We start from the raw sequence: 10459 nt of genomic DNA on the forward strand, positions 1-10459 counted from the left end.
GTGTCCGACCGAGGACGGAAGCTTGAAGGAGAAGTTGTTCTGGTCTTAGTATGCTGAGGTCGGACATCCAGTGCAAATGAGCGACCAGCTGAAGCAGATGGTCGAGCTACATAAGGCGGTCGATCAGGCCATGAAGAGCTTTATAGTCCGACTATGGCCTAGCGACGCCCTTCCGAACAGCTTCTTCGGCCTGGTGAGGCGGCTTGTAGATGCCTGCCCGCGGCTGGAGGTCGTCAAGCGATCTGTCTGCATTGAAGGTGCATGCCGGGCTTTCGCCCGTGTGAAATTGCAGTGGGTCAAGCTGGACGCCATGAAGCTGATCAAGGAGGGGCCGCCGGAGGGCAAGGAGCACCGCCACCCCGAGATGTATTACGAGGGTGTTCTACCGGGTGCCCGTCTCATAGCGGACGAGTGTTCAAAAGATGTAATATTTGAATGAGACTTGGTCGTTTTATCCTGTAGGTATGAAAACTTGTTTCATATGCGCTATGCAACGCTTGTTGGAATTTAAAATATTACCTTCTGTTTGGTTGTTTATCCAATCTGAGAGATGGCTAGTCCTCGGCTTCTGCCCCCATGCCACAAGTGCTGGGGTGTTCGGGATAAACCTGAGCACTCTTGTTCCCATGTTTGGGTCCTTCGAGGGAGGTGCTCAGCACAGCGAACAAGGCAACCGGACTAATAATGCTTTATCACTCTCACTTAGCCATAGAATTCTATAATTTTAAATTTCGGCGAAGCCCCTGGTATTTGGAAGGCCGAATTCGGCGCGATACACGCCTTTAAGCCGGATAGGCCGGCCCCTCGTTCTAAAGCGGCACAAGTCTTTAGGGACTTGAAAACCTTTTGCCGAATAGCGACAGTCTCTCGCCTTATCATGACAGTCAGTTTTAGCTTTTCTCTACTGAGGTGCTGAACCCAGCAGAACCGGGGCACAATCGCAGTAGTTCTCCTAGCGCTACCTTAGCCGATAGAGCGGAACGTAAGGTACCAAAACATAGGAGCCGGGCAAACCCAACATTTGACCAAAGACAAGATTCGGAGCTGATGCATATAATGCTATAAGTTCGGGGTGCCGCACTTGTGAAAGTGTTTGGACTTTTCACACCGCATTGTGGGGTACGTAACCCCCTGGTGTATTGGCAGTACCAAAGTGTACGGTTGCAAGGCGTCATTAATGAACACACACACACACAAACACACACACACATATATATATATATAACAAGAATGCAATAATAGTCGTAATGTCATGCATTGTTTATTAAAAAATTGCGTTAAAGCAGAGTGATACAGATAGTGCGATAAGCAAAGAGTAGGACTATGTCCCTTCCAAGGGCAAGCTGAGGAATGATATTAAATTGAATATTTCACTCGTTACTGTAATCAACCTGGGAATTCCGTGGTATAACGTAGCTTTCTGCCTCCTTGGTTGCTGCATCATGTGTTCGGCAATAGTGCTGCCAGACAGTGTTTCCAGAGATTAAGGTCCTAAAAGAAAAACAAAAATAACCAAACGGGAAGCCCCTAGTGCGGTTTAGGCCGCGTCTTGGGGCGTGCCGCAGTTGTGCCCCCTCCCCACCTGTGCCCATGGTATTTTTAATGCGTAATTATGTACGCGCGGCACGAGTTTCACCGCTGGGCTGGGATTGGGGTGGCCGCCGTATTGCTACGCGAGCTCAGATCGCGCCAGGCGGTCTATTTGCCGATTGCCCCGAGCGCGCTTGAAGGTGTCCGGCTGTGAAGCGCCGAACTGGTTGATTGCCTTGAGAGGCTGCTTTGCGTTTCTGCTGTGAGGGCTGCGGTGTGCTCCTCTGTTCGGAGAGAGCGCTCTGTGTTTCCATTGACTGTAATAACTCCACCGAGGTCCTGGCATCTTGAGCTTGAGGTATGCATAATGCGGTACCGCATTGAATCTAGCAAATGCGGTTCGCCCAAGCAGCGCGTGATAACCACTGCGGAACGGGACTATATCGAAGATTAAACTCTTTGCTTCGGAAGTTATCCGGGGATCCGAAGACCACTTCCAGTGTAATTGAGCCTGTGCAATGGGCCTCTACACCTGAATGACGCCCTTAAAGGTCGTTTTTGTGGGTTTGATCCTGAGGGGTCTATACCCATTTTGTGCACCGTGTCTTGATAAAGCAGGTTCAGGCTGCTGCCGCCATCCATAAGGACTCGAGTGAGGTGAAATATGTCGATGATTGGGTCTAGGACCAGTGCGGTGAATCCGCCATGACAGATACTAGTGGGGTGGTCCCTGCGGTCGAAGGTGATCGGACAGGAGGACCAAGGGTTGAACTTTGGGGCGACTGGCTCCAACGCATATACATCCCTGAGCGCACGCTTCCGCTCCCTCTTGGGGATGTGGGTTGCGTATATCATGTTCACCGTCCGCACTTGCGGGGGAAACCTCTTCTGTCCTCCAGTGTGCGGCTGCCGGGGCTCCTCCTCGTCATCGCTATGGCCCCTTGTCCTTGTTTTCGGCAATTAACTTGCCGGCCTGCTTGAACACCCAACAATCCCTGTTGGTGTGATTGGCTGGCTTGTCTGGGGTGCCGTGTATTTGACACGAGCGATCGAGTATACGGTCCAAGCTGGACGGACCCGGCGTACTTTGTTTGAATGGCTTTTCCACTGACGGGTTTAGAGCCTTTGAATCCGGCATTGACTGTCGTATCCTCAGTATTTTCGCTGTTAATGCGGCGCTTATGTTTGTTGCGACGTGACCTGCTATTGCCGTCCTTGGTATCTGAGGTACCATGGTTCTTTGATATGTTATTACTGCGAGCCAGCCAGCTGTCTTCTCCCGCACAAAAGCGGGTCATGAGCGTCGTGAGAGCTGCCATAGATTTCGGCTTTTCCTGACCAAGGTGCCGGGCTAGCCACTCGTCTCGGATGTTGTGCTTGAAAGCCGCTAAGGCCTCCGCATCCGGACAGTCGATGATTTGATTTTTCTTTGTAAGGAACCGAGTCCAGAATTGCCTGGCCGACTCTTCTGGCTGCTGAATTATGTGGCTCAAATCATCGGCGTCTGGTGGTCGCACATAAGTGCCCTGAAAGTTGTCGAGGAATGCGGCTTCCAGATCTTCCCAACAGCTAATGGAGTCCGCTGGCAAGCTGTTAAGCCAATGCCGCGCTGGTCCTTTGAGCTTTAGTGGGAGGTATTTGATGGCGTGTAAGTCATCACCGCGGGCCATGTGGATGTGGAGGAGGAAATCCTCAATCCATACTGCGGGATCTGTTGTGCCGTCGTATGATTCAATATTTACAGGTTTGAAACCTTCTGGGAATTGATGTTCCATTACTTCGTCTGTGAAGCATAAGGGGTGTGCGGCGCCTCTGTATTGGGCTATATCGCGACAGCTCGAATGGGTCTTGCCCGCTGTGTTCGGCCCGGCCGGATTTGCTTTTACTATATCCGGCGTGACGTTTATCGTCTCGCAGAGTGGTGCGCCGTCGTGATCCGTAGATCGATCTTGCATGCTTGCTTTGTCCTCCAATATGTCTCGCAGGTCTGGCGTATCTCCCCATGCCTTTTTATTTGAATGGCGTCGGGGTGGAGGCTGAGCTTTTGGCTGGAATGCCTCTCTATCGCGGCCACGAGGTGGCCGATCAGCCGTATCATACGCTTCTTCCTCCAGTCGGGGTAGTAACCTGCACTTTGGGTAATTCTTGGAGGGGCGCTCGAGTTTATATTCCTCGGCCGCGAGGACTTCAGTCCATCTGTCAGCTAGCAGATCTTGATCAGCTTGAAGTGCTGCTGCTTTTCTTTCAGGCTATTTGCCGTGGCCATAAGCCGGCGCTTGAAGCGCTCTTGTTCGACGGGATCCTCTGGTACGGCGAATTCATCGTCGCCGAGGCTTGCCTCGTCTTCGGAGGGGGGCATGTAATTGTCATCCTCCTCCTCTCCGTCTGCCGCTCTCTCAGGAGAGCTGGCTCCTTCATCCTCGCTCTAAATCTTGCTGGAGGGGATTGTTGTTGTCTTCGACTATCGGAGTGTTATTATCTCCTGTGCCGGTATCACCACTTTTGCTTTGGCGGGACTTAGAGCGGCGCCGCTGACGTCGGCGCTTGGGTTGCTTCTTTTGGAGGGGTCATCCTCCGCTATCTCGTCGCCATTGCCTTTGTTGGGTGTATCCACCATGTATATGTCATATGACGAGGTGGCTTTCCAGTGCCCTATAGGCGCTGGTTCATGTTCGTCTCCTACATCGTCGTCCATACCGTCGATGTCTTCGGAGTCGAAGTCGAGCATGTCGGTTAAATCATCGACAGTGGCTACGAAGTGGGTGGTGGGTGGGCGTCGAATTTCTTCGTCGTCGCATCCCAATCCTGTTGGCCATAGTCCGGCCAGGGCTCTCCTGACAAAGAGAGAGACCTTAGTGAATTCAGAATGTCGCCGAAGGGCGAGTGCTGAAAGATATCCGCGGTAGTATATCCGGCCACACAAAGAGACCTTAGTCAGAATGTCGCCGAAGGGCGAGTGCTGAAAGATATCCGCGGCGTGAATTCCATGATCGGCGCCCAATCGGATTCGATTGGCAGGGGCGCGGATGGTTCGGAGTCAGAAAAAGAGTCCGGCACCTTGGAGTCACGGGCTACGCAGAGGGTTAGGTCTGGTGTTCGGCTCGATCGCCGTTGAGACTGCAGCCCCTGAGGCGGTGTCTAACCACCCGTCCTCGATTGGCGCAGTGGCTCCGGGCTAAGGGTCGGAGCTGATGCGGGCGCGGCCTCTTGGGGTACATGTTCGGCGGCAGAGCTAGGTCATACCCATCGATGACAGTGCAGCGCGCCCGGCTGTGGCTCGAATCCGTCGAAGATCAAGTCTCCGCGGATGTCGGCGTGTAGTTCAAACTTCCAAATCTGACCTGATGGCCAGGGGCGTAGCTTTCAATCTGCTCCAGATGGCCAAGCGAATTAGCCCGCAGTGCAAAGCACCGAAAAGATCTGTCCGGGGAGAAAAGTCTCACCCTGGACCACGCTATCGATGATAGTAGGAGCCATTCAAGCCTAACGGCGAACACAGAGGAACTCTCAATGAAAGCACCAATGTCGGTGTCAAAACCGGCGGATCTCGGGTAGGGGGTCCCGAACTGTGCGTCTAGGCGGATGGTAACAGGAGGCAGGGGACACGATGTTTTACCCAGGTTCGGGCCCTCTTGATGGAGGTAAAACCCTACGTCCTGCTTGATTAATATTGATGATATGGGTAGTACAAGAGTAGATCTACCACGAGATCGAGAGAGGCTAAACCCTAGAAGCTAGCCTATGGTATGATTGTATGTTGTGATTGTTGTCCTACGGACTAAAACCCTTCGGTTTATATAGACACCGGAGAGGGTTAGGGTTACACATAAGGTCGGTTACAAAGGAGGAGATATCCATATCGTATTGCCTAGCTTGCCTTCCACGCCAAGTAGAGTCCCATCCGGACACGAGACGAAGTCTTCAATCTTGTATCTTCATAGTCTAACAGTCCGGCCAATGGAGATAGTCCGGCTGTCCGGAGACCCCCTAATCCAGGACTCTCAATTACCTCGCCTAAAAAATTCGGATCATTACAACACATGGACAACATAGGGGGTCTTGCAACATAATCCATTCAGAGACATGACACAACATGCAAGTACAATAATCTAATGAAAATTTCAACTGGTATCTAAAGAAGAACCGGGATTATCTTGGGCTTCAGATAGCAGAAACAGCAGGACCTCCTCCGTCTTCAAATGCAACATTCTTACTTCCTCCAATTCTTGGGTTGCTTGCATAATGCGTGCCGCTAATTCCGTAATTTCCAGCCTCAAGATAAATATTACCTCATTCATGGCAGCCACACCATCTCTTTCTGCCTCTAGTAGAGCCTCAAGCACTATAATATCTGTGCTCAGACTGCTCTCCCGCGTTGTTGCCTCTGAACTGCTACCATCTGGTAACATGGATGGGGCACTGCTTCCACAAATAGATTCTGGGGTTGTACATTGTGTCTTAGTGTGAATGGCATCCTGAAAGGTTTCCACTGGACATCAGTAAGAGATAGTTATCGTATGATCCAGGCAGTAAGCTTACATGGTAAACGATGGACGAATTATTGCCGAGCATGGCAAACTATATTTAAATGGTTCGAAGCAGCATCAGCCAAAAAGAAATTAAAATGGTAAGATGAAACTAGGGATGTAAGTGGCAAATAAACGAAATCCTCCAGTCCCATCTAGTTAGTTTTTGCTACCTCCCTAGTTCATTTTCCTAAAAAACCAAAAACTCTTTTGAACTATCATACCACTAATGGACTTTAATCAGGATTAAACCAGACCCAATTGACATCCCTAGTTGAAAGGGAGTGTACAACCGCTACATTTAAGTTGCCAAGGCATCTAAGAAGTTGAAATAATCTGAGAAAGCACATAATAGTGTGGCGTCATATAAACTACGAAGACAATCTAGTGATGAAGTTGGGAGGAAAAGTTAAGGACTCAAATGAAATAGGCATGCATTTCTTTACGATAGTATAGCAGGCACTGCTGACATATTGGCCAACTCAGGTATAGCGTAACAACAAATAAGCATTCGAATCAAGCAATACAGCAAAGCAGACAACTGAACTATTTGTAATTCGGTAGGATTACACGTTGAGGGCACAAGCCAAGAAAGCAGCCCACTCGCATTACATTTCACATGTACTAAAACACACTGGCTTACCATATGTTGCTGTGAAGCCTAGCTGCTGTTGCAATGTTCTTTGAAGATATCGTCAGCATCCCGTGGTTGCAAATCTAGTTGTTGTAGTTTATTCTGCACCATCTATTTAGGTAAAATTAATTTTAATCGCATGCACTGGTCTGAATTGATCATCAATGGTTCATCTAAACTAATGAAAGAAGGGTGTGTGCATACACGACAATACTCCCTCCGATTCTTTTTACTTTGCGTATAACTTTTTCTCAGTTTTCTCGTATTAGTCTGCGCGTTGCTGATTCCTAGCGCTGGTTTCCTTTTGTGCCCCGCCCCATCCACCTCTGCCCTAATTAATTGGCAAATTAGTCCAGAAAAATTAAGCCAGTGCCCTCCTTGGTATGCGGGTCAAGATTTATGCGTAGAGTAAATAGAATCGGAGGGAGTATATCTGCTTCCCTCTATTTTTATGCTTGTTCGAGGTGCCAGCCCCAAATGAACAAATATTTTGCTTGATGGTGTTGGCAGCTCCATAATTAATAGAAGCATCAAATTAGGCATGCAACTTGGGAAGATCAAGAACACACAAACAAGTAATGAACAGAGGCTCGGAGCAGTGATGTAATAGCTAGCATCAGAAAATGTAGGGTAAAACGAACAAAAAGCAGCGGAACCACATGCTAGTTTGCTGATGTGTAATTAAGCATAGAGAACATTAAGCAGTCTGATGGAACCAACAGGTGGCATCAAAACAAAACTAAAGCATATTAACTATATGTGCACTGGTATGTAATTTAGCACATGTAACATGTTCACTGCCAGAAGTATGGCCCTATAGGTGCAAGCAGAATAACGCATCTCATGAAAAACTGAATGATGCCCTGAAGAAATTCAAAGGTGCGGTGCTTATGCAAGGAAAGTGAACGTGGGCGCCAGCCGCTGGATAATAGTACCTGATTCTCGGCGGCGTATGGGTATCGTTGTCATACTTGATAGCTAAGGATCGTCAATGGTGCTCGTGTTGCGGTTGAGTTTGGGCCGGTTGTCGCCCTCGCTGAAGCGGCTCCGGTGCTACGGTTGCGGCACCTGTCGACATACAAGAAAGCTCATCTGTGGTAAGTGAACAGTTGCACGATAAAGAGAAAAACCGAAGGAGTACAAATCGAAATAACCTGATGAGGCTGCGGCGTCGGTAAAGCAGGGCCGGTGGAGTTGAATATGGCGTCCGTGGAGCGGGTCCGGTGCAGTGGACGAAGGCTTCGGCGGGCGTGTTGTACAGTGCTTTCGGTGAGGCGGATCTGTTGCGGCGGACGAGGGCTTGTATGAAGGGCCAGCGAAGGGGCGGACGAGGGAGTCAGTGAAGGGCCTACGCTGTGGTGGACGAGGGCGCCGGTTAAGCAGATCCGGTGCGGTGGACCATGATGGCGGTCAAGGAGATCTGGAGCGGTGGACAAGCCAGTCGCTGAAGCGGCTCCGGTGAAGTGGTGAGTTGGCAGTTGGGGGTTCCAAGGTGCGGAAGGTAGATCCGGCGGGGTGTGAGGTCCACCGCTGCGGCGGAGGACTAGATTCGGCGGCTTGCCGTGGTTGGGGGGGTCGGGGAGGGGAAGGGGAGGGGCTCTGGGGAAGAATGTTGGGGGCAAAGAGGGGAAAACAATGGAGTTACCAAAGCAGCCCTTTTCCGTTCATGTGGCAGGGGTAAAACAGGAATATCGCAGGGCTAAACTTTCGGGCGCGTGATATTTCGATGTGAGCGGGAAGTTTGAAAGCTTTTGGCGCCTAAAATTATAAGTATTCTGCTCTCGTACGGCCGACTATGATATCATGGCCGACAATTTGTTTGTTTTGCACGCAAAAAAATGTGCAAGTTTTGAAAATCAATGTCTCCAACTCGAAACTTAGATTGTCCATTCAATTCAAATATGGATCATTGAGCTACTACAAGAAAATACCATCATACGGTCCAATTCAAATGAAATTCCAAATGTGTTTATCCTAAATATGATGACAAAAGCAAAAATGTGTATGTGTATGAATAAAGTGGATGATTATAAAGTTTGAACATGCCCGTATGTGTATATCTCTAGGTTTGATATATGAATTTGAAATCACGAAATCCCGGCTTAAAAATGTACCTTCCGTTTAAATGAATTACAAAAGCTAATGATGGAGTCGAATTCCAAAATTCCAATCTTAGGTTTGTAATTCTGGTACATCAAGGTATATCACGCATGTTCAAAAGTATCGTTATCTCATAGTACAAACTGTGAAACAAATTGATCAACCATGAGTGCACAATATCTCAATTACGCTAAAGTCCCTCAAATATAGACACCTCACTCTTTATCTGAAGTCAACCCCCACACACACACACACAGAGAAGTCGTTCTCTCCCCCAAACACCAACACACGAGCACATTAACACCCCTCTCTCTTGTAAAGTCCGGACCCCAACATAGGTCTCTATCACTTTGTCTCTCGGGCATGCACACATCTCTTCCCTCACTCTCTAGGTCTCCCGCTATCTCTCTTACCCAAGCACACGCACTATGTAGAGTGTATATTTCCCATACACACAAAACGTCCCCCAAACGTCTATCTCCCTAGTTTATGTGGTTCTCGCGCACTCACCTCAGAAACCACCCCACTGCAAACAAGCACACTTTGTCTCCTTGTGCACCACTCTCCTCTTTCTATCTCTCCCACATGCGGACCCGCCCCAACTCCTTCCCTGTATACATATATGTTGTGACTCTTTGCATAGCTCCCTAATGTATAATCTAATCGTTCTCGATTTCGCACATTGTTCTCTACACCATCTATTCTATCTCTCTCATGAAGTCCCAATCACACACACGATGACTCGCTTCCCTTGCGTCTCCGTTCATAGGCCAATTTCGGACAACATCAACATTGTCTCCCTATCTATACGCCATTTATGGACACAAACGACCCCTCTCACCCCCTCTCTTCCTCTCTCTCTCTCTATCTCTATCTCCGTCGCTAGCTCTCTCTTTCTCTCGCTCTCACACCCCTCTCCCACACACACAATCGATGTCTCTTCCAAATAGTCTGCTCCCCCCGCCCGCACCCGTGCTATCTCGCTACTACACATGTCACACCATTCCCCCTTCCCTTATACTAGGTTTACATCATCAGTGGTCTCTCTACTCCACATACACTCTCTCCCTCTCACACACAAACGCGTGCACAAACACACACAGACACACACAAACACCCATTTACCTGGATCCTCATCTCTCCTCATGTCTGCATGTGTATCTCACACACTCACTCTCTAATTATGTATATGTGTCTCCATGTTACACAACACAAAGCCCCATGTACATGTATCTCTCTATCCTCCACACACATAGACACAAAGAATCTGTTACCATTGCCTCAGTCTCTAACATATCACTCTCTCTCTCTCTCGCAACACGCTCAACAAGGGTTTCCTCAGTGAATAACTTACGTCTATTCATGAAACAGTCATGCAGTACGCGAACACGAGACGTGAAAAAGAATAAATCTACACATGCTTAGACCACCTAGTATGACTACTAGGACTAGAGCAAGCCAAAAAGCGCGCCGCCGTCACCCCCTCCTTGTCGGCGACGGGAAAATCTTCGTTTTACACAGTCGAGAAGTCATTGTGCTAAGGCCCCACATGCCGAGGCGTTGAATAGAATGTAGATGCTAGTTTACGGAAGCAAGTATCGATAATACGTTTGTATCTCCATACTTATATTTCTTCTCTTATAAAAAACGAGTTGGTGATGATGGTACG

Source organism: Triticum urartu, chromosome 2, assembly GCF_003073215.2.
Source record: "Triticum urartu cultivar G1812 chromosome 2, Tu2.1, whole genome shotgun sequence".
NCBI classification, from domain to species: Eukaryota; Viridiplantae; Streptophyta; class Magnoliopsida; order Poales; family Poaceae; genus Triticum; species Triticum urartu.